The sequence below is a fragment of the Hibiscus syriacus genome, unplaced genomic scaffold, assembly GCF_006381635.1.
Source record: "Hibiscus syriacus cultivar Baekdansim isolate YM2019G1 unplaced genomic scaffold, ASM638163v2 tig00112657_pilon, whole genome shotgun sequence".
Lineage (NCBI taxonomy): Eukaryota > Viridiplantae > Streptophyta > Magnoliopsida > Malvales > Malvaceae > Hibiscus > Hibiscus syriacus.
The window spans coordinates 23,959-35,916 of record NW_024063377.1 but is presented as its reverse complement, the minus strand read 5'-3'; positions in this window follow the sequence as shown (position 1 = coordinate 35,916).

Genomic DNA, 11,958 nt, shown 5'->3' with positions numbered 1-11,958 from the left:
AACTTTCAAGCTAAAAATGGACCAAAAATTAAATCTTTGAAACATGAATTTGATGCCAACTTGCCATGAAAGTGAAACTCAGAAACAAAATGAAAGAACAGACCGGCACCAAGGATGGATCACATAGGGAACAAAAAAAATTAAAGAAACATAAATGAATGATTCAAAGGACAGATTCTTTTCTTATCATTCATAACTGCGAAAAGAAGAGATCCAAAGGTGGGGTCAACCCAAATATCGACCACAGGACCGGCTAACACCAATAACAAAACAAACCCAAAGTGAAAATCTTTAACATACGTACCCCCCTTCGAACAAACCAAAGCAAAACCGTGTGTGAGGCAGACAGAAACAAGAACCCAAAGTCGGTTTTACCCTGAACAAAACTTCTAACACAGATACACCAGATTCTGTAGTTTTTTTTTTTTTGCTGGTTAACAATATTTTTTCTGGATAAACTACGTTGGTGTCATTTTTATTTTGATTATTTTCTGATTTTACCCACCAAACTTTTCATTTATTGTGATTTAGTCACTTATATTATCAATTAATTATAAATTAATCATTTAAGCATTAACTTGTTTGCTCTATCTTTTGAGGAAAAACAGACAGGGCATGTGGAAATTTGGCAGGTGAACAGAATAAGATTTTGCATTGCATTTGTCGACAACTTACTTCGAGAACCAGTATTCCGGGATTTAAATTGAGATTACAGTCATATTGACGCCAGACAGAATAGTGATTATCCTGTAGGCTAGCTCCGACAGACGATTCACAAGAGAAAATTCGCCCAAAAACCAGAGAAAAAAGTCTCTAGGGTTTAATAAAATATTATAAAATCAATAACTGTCAAAAGCAGTCCACAAGCCGGACTGTTATAGCTAAAAAAATCGTCTTTATTCGAATTTTGCCAAAAATAGCAAAAATCGTATTTATTCGAATTTTGCCAAAAATAGCAAAATCCCGAAAATCACTCTAAATTGAAATTCGAAATAAAATAAGCAATCTCCCAAAAATCCGGTCTAAATCGGATTTAAATTGACTTCCTAATTAACAATCGAAATATTACCATAAATAGTAAAAAATAACTAAATCTAGTGATTCGGAGGGGAAAACGGCAGAATTTGAGGTTGAAAAAAGGCCACATGGAGCGTAGCTCAATGTGGAGAGCGTGCGCGTCGAAAAGAGCTTTCCGGATTGGGGTCTTATGCGCGATTCTGACACCTGTAGCCAAAGTTATGGCCAAAAGACTGAAACATACTCAAAACGACCCCAATAAGGAACATGTCACAATCAATTCCGCCTTTGCGCTGATCTGCCAACTCATGGTATCTCAGCGCCATCAACGTGCAATCTGACAGCTCAGCATCATCTGTCTCAGATCCCCCTGCATCAGTCGCCCCGGGTTGGAAAGAACTCGTCCTCGAGTTCAGAGTAGTGTCATCAGGATCCACAAAACAATGACTCAGGTGCTTCACATTAAAGACATCAGAAGTCTTCAAGTGACTGGGAAGTCGCAACCTGTAAGCATTATCATGATCTTCTGCACGACCTCACAAGGTCCAATCTTCCGATCCTTAAGCTTATTATACTCACCAACAGGAAAACGATCACGAGTTAATACAGCCCAAACAAAATCACCAACATCAAAAAGTACCTGACGACGATGATTGTCGACCCGAGTCTTGTACTTGGTATTGCTCTCATGAATGGTCTGTTTCACCTGCTCATGGATACCCCGAAGATACTTTGCCATCTCATCTGCTTTAGGACTGAAACGTCCTATACGTGGAATAGGGGCTAAGTCCAACACCCCGGATGGGTTCTGACCATAGACAATCTCAAATGGGCTTAAACCTGTGGTTCTGTTTTTGATCTGTTGTAGGCAAATTCTGCCTGAGGCAATGCCAAATCCCACTGCTTCGGCTTCGTTCCTGCCAAACACCTTAAAAGGTTTCCCAAACTTCGGTTCACCACCTCAGTCTGGCCATCCGTCTGGGGGTGGTAGGCGCTACTGAAATTCAACTGCGTTCCCAGTTTCCCCCACAGGCTCTTCCAGAAATGACTGATGAACTTAGTATCACGATCTGAAGTGATGGATCGAGGAACACCATGTAAACGCACAATCTCCTTGAAATAGAGATGGGCAATCCGGTCAGCATCCATAGTCTTTCTGCAAGCTACAAAATGAGCCATCTTGGAAAACCTGTCAACCACAACAAAGATAGAATCAGAGGCCCTTTGGGTGCGGGGTAAGCCTAGTACAAAATCCATGCTGACATCGAACCAAGGAGCTTCAGGAACAGGTAAGGGAGTGTACAATCCCGCATTGGTGAGAACTCCCTTAGATCGCTGGCACACATAACAACGGTCCACATAATGGGCCACATCACTAGTCAACTTGGGCCAATAAAATTCAGAAGAGATAAGGGCCAATGTCTTATCTCGGCCAAAGTGTCCCTCATTATGGAGTTCACTTATAATTTGCTGCCTCAATGAACAATCTGGAATGCACAATTGTAATCCACGAAACAGATACCCATTATGCAAAACAAAATCATGACGGTGACCCTCAGTTACCTCCTGAAATATCCTTCCAAAGGAAGGATCAGCTGCATACATATCTGTGAACGTCTCAAATCCTGCAACTTTAGTACTCATGGTGGTGAGAAGTAAGGTACGACGGCTCAGGGCATCTGCGACGCGGTTCAAACTCCCTGCTTGGTGCCTCAGCGTAAAAGTGAATTCTTGCAAGTATGCTACCCACTTGGCATGACGTCTACTCAGCTTGTGTTGGCCATTGATGTACTTCAAGGCCTCATGATCGGTAAACAGAATAAACTCCTTCTGTACTAGGTAGTGACGCAAATGCTTCAGGGACTGAACTATGGCATAGAACTCCAGATCATAAGTGGAATAATTTTTCTTTGATCCCGATAGCTTCTCACTGAAAAAAGCAACCGGACGACCTGCCTGACTCAGAACACCACCAATGCCAACGCCAGATGCATCACAATTTACCTCGAACACTTTGTCAAAATCTGGAAGTGCCAAAACTGGAGCCTCGGTCATCTTCTGCTTGACCAGTTGAAAACTGGCCTCTGCCTCCTCAGACCACTGGAAATCACGCCCTTTGAGGCACTCTGTGATAGGGGCGATCAGAGTACTGAAATTTCTAATGAATCGACGGTAAAAAGACGCCAAGCCATGGAAACTTCGGATGTCATGTAATGTTCTTGGTCTGGGCCACTCCAAGACTGCATCTATTTTTGACTGATCTGCATGAACACCATCAGTAGACACAACAAAACCAAGAAAAGTCACAGAAGTAGTGAAGAAAGAACACTTCTTTTGATTGACAAACAAGCACTCCGTTTTCAGCATCTCAAAAACAGCACGGAGGTGATCGAAGTGTGAAGTCCATGTCGGACTATAAACGAGGATATCATCGAAGTAAACTACAACAAATTTCCCCATAAAAGGCCGCAAGACCTGATGCATAAATCTCATGAATGTACTGGGCGCATTGGATAACCCAAAAGGCATGACCATCCACTCATACAACCCTTGTGGCGTTTTAAACGCCGTCTTCCACTCATCTCCAGGCCTTATTCTGATTTGGTGGTAGCCGCTCTTAAGGTCAATTTTTGAGAAGATCTTAGAACCAGATAGCTGATCCAACATATCATCTAGACGGGGAATTGGAAACCGATACTTCACTGTAATTCTGTTGATCGCTCGGCTGTCAACACACATACGCCAAGAACCATCTTTCTTTGGCACTAACAGAGCAGGGACTGCACATGGGCTCATACTCTCTCGGATATAGCCCCTCTCCAACAACTCTTCCACCTGTCGCTGCAACTCTTCGGCCTCCTTGGGACTGAGGCGATATGCTGGTCGATTTGGCAAACTTGACCCAGGAACAAGGTCAATTTGATGCTGAATATCCCTCATAGGTGGTAGTCCAGGAGGAAGATCCTCTGGCATCAAGTTAGAGAATTCTGCTAGCAACCGCTGCACCTCTACTGGTAAATCTGTATCCACGTCTACTGCATTGTTCTCGCAAGGTAGCAAGGCATAGACCACGTCGCCATGCTCAATCTCATCTAAAAACCTGGACATAGAAAGCAGATTAGTATTATGGGTTACTGGGGTAGGAGTAAGTCCTTCCCGCCGGGGTGCCAACACAATCTTTTTTCCCTTGATGCTAAGGGAATATGTATTCTTCCGTCCATCATGAATGACACTGCGATCATACTGCCAAGGTCGACCCAACAATATATGACACGCATCCATAGACACAACATCACACCAGGCATTATCAAAATATTTTCTACCAATTGAAAAAGACACCAGGCATCGCCTATCAACTGTTACCTCACTGTCTTTATTTAGCCATGACAACTTGTATGGCTTAGGATGACGGTCCGTCTTCAACTGCAATTTCTGGACAACCTCCTCGGACACTACATTCTCACAACTGCCGCTGTCAATGATCATTTTGCAGACTTTATCTGCAACTGTGCAAGTCGTGTGGAAAATATTGGTTCTCAACCAATCGTCCCCTGAATCGCCCTTGGGGTAAGTAGACTCTTGCGAACGACCAGAGTCTCATGACCATCTCCATATAGCACATCATCAGTCTCATCATCGTCATACACAGGTTCGCCAATCTCCTCATTCTCGTCTTCCACGTTTTCCTCAATCAACAAATTTTTGCCCTTTTGACTAGCAGGCTTCCTGCAATCAGTCGCCCTATGCCCTTGTTCACCACAACGAAAACATCTAATAGTAGGGTTAGAATTACCCTGCGGTGGCTGCTGAGCAGGACGGGACTCTTGAGGGCGAACTGGTCGACTGTTGTGATCGCTCCTGATCACTGGTCTCCTGTTTTGCTGTTTTTCAACAGCAAGTGCACGCTGGTATGCTTCCGAAACACTCCACAATGAATGAAGGCTGAGGACATCTTGCAAGGGCTGGCGTAAACCCCCCAAATATCGCGCCACCATCTGCTCCTCCGTCTCAGATAAATCGTTCCGGGCGACCAATTGGTAAAACTCCTCCGTGTAATCATCGACTGATCGCGCGCCCTGCCTCAACGCATGAAGTCGCTGAAATAAGGTTTGCGTGTAGCCGAAGGGAAGGAAGTGGCCCTTCATCTTCTTTTTCATCTTCTCCCAATCAGTGATCTTGGCTTTGCCCTGTCTTTCTCGTGAACGTCGTAACTGTTCCCACCACGCAGATGCTCTGCCCTTGAGTTTGATGGCGATCAGTTTCACTTTCACACGATCGGGGACTTCCTTATATTCAAAAATACGCTCCACTTCATTAATCCAATCCACGAATCCCTCGGCCTGTAATGTACCAGAAAACTCAGGGAGATCGACCCGAAAACCGAGGTCTCCATGACGCTCCTCCGACCACGGTGCTCCCGGAATCCTGCGCCCCGGAATCCTGCGCGATTGTGATATGGGTTTTCGAAAGTGGAATTTGTATCGTGATCAGAGGCCTCACGATCCTCTAAATCCTGCGCCGCTAGGCGCTGGGTTAATTCTGCGACTTGCCTCTGCAAATCCGCAATCATCACATCCTGAACGCTGCGATCACGGCGTTGGGCTTCCTCATTCGGAACCTGCTCACGACGACCACGACCACGACCTCCAGCCATTGAAACTGGTGAAATTTCCCAAGAAGATGTTGAAGCTCTGATACCAACTGACGCCAGACAGAATAGTGATTATCCTGTAGGCTAGCTCCGACAGACGATTCACAAGAGAAAATTCGCCCAAAAACCAGAGAAAAAAGTCTCTAGGGTTTAATAAAATATTATAAAATCAATAACTGTCAAAAGCAGTCCACAAGCCGGACTGTTATAGCTAAAAAAATCGTCTTTATTCGAATTTTGCCAAAAATAGCAAAAATCGTATTTATTCGAATTTTGCCAAAAATAGCAAAATCCCGAAAATCACTCTAAATTGAAATTCGAAATAAAATAAGCAATCTCCCAAAAATCCGGTCTAAATCGGATTTAAATTGACTTCCTAATTAACAATCGAAATATTACCATAAATAGTAAAAAATAACTAAATCTAGTGATTCGGAGGGGAAAACGGCAGAATTTGAGGTTGAAAAAAAGGCCACATGGAGCGTAGCTCAATGTGGAGAGCGTGCGCGTCGAAAAGAGCTTTCCGGATTGGGGTCTTATGCGCGATTCTGACACCTGTAGCCAAAGTTATGGCCAAAAGACTGAAACATACTCAAAACGACCCCAATAAGGAACATGTCACAATCAATTCCCGCCTTTGCGCTGATCTGCCAACTCATGGTATCTCAGCGCCATCAACGTGCAATCTGACAGCTCAGCATCATCTGTCTCAGATCCCCCTGCATCACATATTTTTCGTTGCATTACGTTTATCGCGATTGTAATTATGATTGTGAATATAACGGATATTATTGTGCTGATTGTGGATATTACGATCATGTAATAATAATATCAGACGATACTATTACTGTTATATAATAGACGTTATTACAATCGCAAATCACTATTTAAATTTCTGACGGTAGCAGTTGTAACTTCTAAAATTTAAAGCATTTACCGCTGATATTGTTGAGAATTAGGAAAATTTACACTTGATCGAAGCTGACATAACAGAATCTAAAGTTATGACAGAAGGAGAGTAATCTTGTACGGGCAGAACTATCAATGACATTGCTTCTTGGAATCATGATTTAAATATACGATTCTGATCGTATTTTTTGGCGTATTATGTTTATTGTTGTTACAGACATAATAGATATTATTGTGGTCACTATAAATATTGTAGTTATATTTTTTTAAAAGTTCGCACAAGTTATTATAAAAATTGTTATAATAGACTGTTGTTTTTAAAAAAAAAATTATGGTAATGAAACAATAATAAGAATAACGATATGTTATTGTCGCGATTGGTTGTTACCCACTAAATTACGTAGTAATTCATCATTATTGGTATAATTCCTCTTCATACCGTTATTTTCGACAATATCGATTTTAGATAATTTTGCTACCTCCATATAATGATCACTATTATGCTATCCTATCACTATTTTAATCTCTACTCGGAAGAGTAGAAACATACACATCTGCCCCTAAAAAGGGCAATGGTTACCGGAACAGTGGAACCAAGGAAGACAATGAGAGGCTTTATATAATTATTGTTAAAATATTATAAAAATATTAAATTAATAATTTATCTAAAGTTCAAGATAAAATTAAAATTTAACCCTCTTTGTCAATGTATCATATCATCTATATAATCAACTAACTTCTCAATGACTAATTTATAATTAATCGATAATACAAGTAACTGAAATATAATAATTCAAAATTGATTAGCCAAATATAAATAAAAAGATAGAAGTGGCTGCCCCAGTAATTTACCCTACTTTATATTTCGAACTTCAGTGTAAGCCAACGGTAACAGATTTTTAGAATGAGAAAATACTGCGCTGAAAGTAGTAGTATACCAGTTGGTTTTGGTTTCTGTTTTTTGTTTGGTTTTGTCTTTTCTGTAATACTGTTCTGATGAACACGTCTGTTAGGTTTATTATAATTTTATAATATTTTTTTGGGTTGTATTTCCGTTTTAGGATTTCGTCCTCGTTAATCCAATACGACCAACATCAAACACACTTAATTTTAATGATTGACTTTTTCAGTAAGGATTTTTTATATATACAAGGCTTCGAACTTAAAATTTGTTTAAACAATATCAAGTTACTTATTATCAGTAGCATATCGAAAAACATTTTTTAAAGTAGGCTGTTAACATAAAATTTTTAAGTAGGGTAAGCAAACAAATAAAATTTCAAGGTAGGCATCATCAGTAAAATATGTAATTAACAGAAGAAAATTCAAGTTTCAGAGCGGACATAAATAAAATTTTAGAATAAACATCATCAGTAAAATAAGTAATTAATTAAAGAAAAATCAATTTTTTAAGGTAGACACATACTCACACCTAACCTTTAACGAATATGTCAGTAATTACCATTTAAATTAATTGCATTGATACAATTTTATAATAATTTATGTGGTGATAATTGCGTATTTGTTTTTTTCATGATTGGGGGAGGTAGCGTAACCCAAATTATTTACTCTTTAATTAAAATAAATATTTCTTTTAGTTTTCAAGTGGGGAATTATAGCAATAATCTATTTTTCTACATTTATTAATTGATAAGTATGTCTGATGCAAATTAATCAGGTGAAAAATTAAGTCTAACACAAGTAGAAAAAAAAGTTCTTCAAAGGAAAAAAATATTTATATGATTATTTAATTTAAAGGTATAAGAAGATCTAGAATTTTTGAAAATTAATTAAATCTTTAAGTTTTCTCATTTAATTAAATTTATATATTTTAAAATCCGAGTAATTTACCTCTTTGATCAATGTTGATTATTAAATTTATTATTTTGTGAATCGATACGTATATCATATTAGAGTATTGTCTAATGGTACTTTAAAAAAATTAATAAATTTCATGTAATAGAATTATAATGTGTAATGTAAAATATTAACGGTTAGCGTCTTGATTAATAATTTTTTAAATAGTTAGATAACTTAATTAATAAAATTTAAAAAATGGTGGTTAAAATGAAAATTGTAGAATATAAGCTTAAAACTTGTTATTCCCCTATAGTCTTTTTGGCAGTGTGCAGTGAAAAAACTGAAGAATAAAAAGCTATAAAATGTCAACAGTGAACTCAAGTACTTAATGACTAAACCAAAATTGACTTGTTTGTGATTAATTATTGATTAGCATAGCATAGCATCTTATTTTAATATGTGGAAAGTTGATAGAGGCCGCTGCTAATTAATTAATTAACTATCATAGGACTTTCTTTTTTTTGAACAAATTATCATAGGACTTGATTGACAATTAGTAATTATCTTTTCATCGAATATGCTTCCACAATATTCTATTCTCAAACTGCTGCTATCATAAACAGACAACTCCCCCACCTGGCAATGATTTTTTGTTTCTTGGGTAAAATATGTATTTAGTATCTAAACTATAAGTATTAGTATGTTTTAGTATCTAAATTTTCATTTTTTTCAAAATCATACTTAACGTTTAGTTTTTATATCATTTTAGTACCTCGCTGTTAAAAACTCAACAGAGAAGCTCACCAACACCTTTTCGACCCCCTGAACGTGATTTCGGCCTCTATTTCACCTGAAAACTAAATCTCCTCAAATTGATGATGGACTGTTCGATTTATTTATCATTCGATCTCCATGGTCCACCGTTCGATGGGCTTGAAACTGGACTATGTTGGTCAACTCGTCATTCTCTCATGGTCCACCGTTCGGATTGGTTGTCTATCCACCGGAGTTATACCACGTTAGCCTGTCCGTTAAGTTTTTAACAGCGGATACTAAAATGAAACAAAAACTAAACGTTAGTGTACTAAAATATATCAAAACTGATAGTGTAGGTACTAAACACATAGTTTACCATTGTTTCTTTCATGTAATATTTGATTTTGTCACTTATTTGAGGAATTTTTTTTATAAAAAAACTATTTATTAAATTCATTTAACAATAATTACAAACATGAATCAAACGATTTCAGTAGTTAAGAGATTATTATCATCTCTTGATATCTCGGGTTCAAACAACTCGTATGCAGGGATATGAGCATTTATTGTCAAAAGATTAAGAGTCTTTGAACATCTAGTACATTGTATTCACCTCATAAATATAAAATAATGAAAATTTATAAAATATTGGTTTAATTCTTAGAAAATAATTTTAAGTTATTTATTTAAAATGATATATAAGTATAAAAAAATAAAAAGAATATTATTATGGTAATATTAATTATTATTTAAATGAATTGATTTAGTTTTAATTCGGTTAATATGATTATTATTATAAAATATAAGAATATATTATTTTGAGTTATTTATGTTGTTATTGTCTCGCGATTTATGAATATGAAGAAAAATTATTTAATTTAGGCATGCTAAAAAAATTATTTAATTTTTTTCCAAAGGAAATATTAATTAAAGGAAGTGATATTTTTGTTATTAATGAAGTGGTATTTGTTTGCCTAGTTTGGACATTTATTTGTATTAGAAAAATATTATTTAGAATATATATATATATATATATATATATATATATATTAAAGAAGTTAGTATTTTAGATATTTTTAACTGAATTGATATTTAATTAATGTATGACGTTGATTCAGGTAAGGGTTTAATAATAATTATAGATACAAATATGGATGTGTATTAGATGGAATCTATTGGAAAAATTTTAGAATTTATAAGTATAATTTTATAGTTCAAATTTATTTTTGAGTTTATGGAAGTTGAGTCAAATAAAATCAAATGAATTTATTCGAGTTTATGTTCAAATTTAAATGTATTTATTTATTTATAATATTATGGTATTGATTGGTTTTTAAATGATTCTTTCTAACAGTATGCAACACACATATAGAGCGAGAGAGAGATAGGATTATGTTACACAATGCAAAAAAAAAAAGTTTTACACAAATTTAGAGTCGTTTGATGAGTGAAAATAGATAGTTGTGATTAACACTAGGCAATGAGAAGATATTCACTAGGAAAAAAAAAACAAAAAGTTAATCTCAACCATCTATTTCACTAATCTATTTCACTCATCTATTGTCCTAACTCTATGAAAAACTAAAGAGTTTTTGTTGAGTTAATCGATCGATGGAATTGGCCAAGAGGGGGTGAATTGGCAATAAAAATTTTGGTGGAAGCTTTTGCAGAAAATTGAAAATATTTGCAGAAAATTGAAAATATTTGCACAACGATTTAGAGTGATTTGACTTTCTCAACCAAAGTCTACGTTTACTACCTTAGCTATCCACACTAAGGATTTTCCAACAAATTCACTATTTTGTTCTTTCTTTTGAGGTCAAAGAGTAACCTTACAACCTCTGTTTTGAAAACCGGACCGGACCGGCCGGTTCAACCGGGAACCGTTGCTTAGTCCGGTTCAATCTAAACCGGTTGAACCGCTATTAGTGAACAGGCCAGAACCGCTGAACCGTTCAAACCGGACCGGTTGAAAACCGGGAAAAACCAGGATTTTTGTTTTTTTTAAAAAAAAAATTAAACCAAACAACGTCGTTTGTTAAACGCACAAGCTAAAAAATATCAAGTTCAACTCAAACTCGAAATATAATATTGAAACTTGAACTCAAAAAGGCTTGAACTCAAAAAAAAAATAGAAGCTCGATTGAAGCCTAAAATTCGAGCTTGATTGAAGTGAAAGAATAGTTCACTCAATGCTCACCAAAAGGCTCCATGATTTTGAATGCCAAATTACCTCTATTATTTATTGAAGTTAGTTGTGATGCGCTTCTATGTTTCTTAGCAATGTGAGATTGTTTTGTTCTCATATTTTTACTCTTTAGATTTTTGGGATGCTCTTCTATGTTTCTTAGCCATGTGAGATTGTTTTTAAAAAAAATTAAACCAAACAATATCATTTTGTTATGATTTTTTAACCCCAAATTTATTTTTTAATTATAGTTATATAATTATATTTATTATTTAATATGTTTTACATTAAATATTATGTTGTAGTTAATTTGAATCATTTTGTTTCACTTGATTTTATGGTTTTTAACTTATATATGTTATGACTTGCTTTGAATATGACTTTTGATATAAAAAATTATTTTTTATTAAATATTTTTGGTATTTTTATTTAATTTTTTTAAATAATTATGACGTCGTCCGGTTCTTCCGACCGGTCGGACCGGTTCAACCGGTTGAACCAGTGAACCGGTAGCATGACCGGTTCGCTAACCGGTCCGGTTCTGAAAACCATACTTACAACTCCCTCAAGAATTATACCCCAAATTCTTGAGCACACTCTTTTTCAAAGAGAAATACACAAATTTGCAAACTTACAA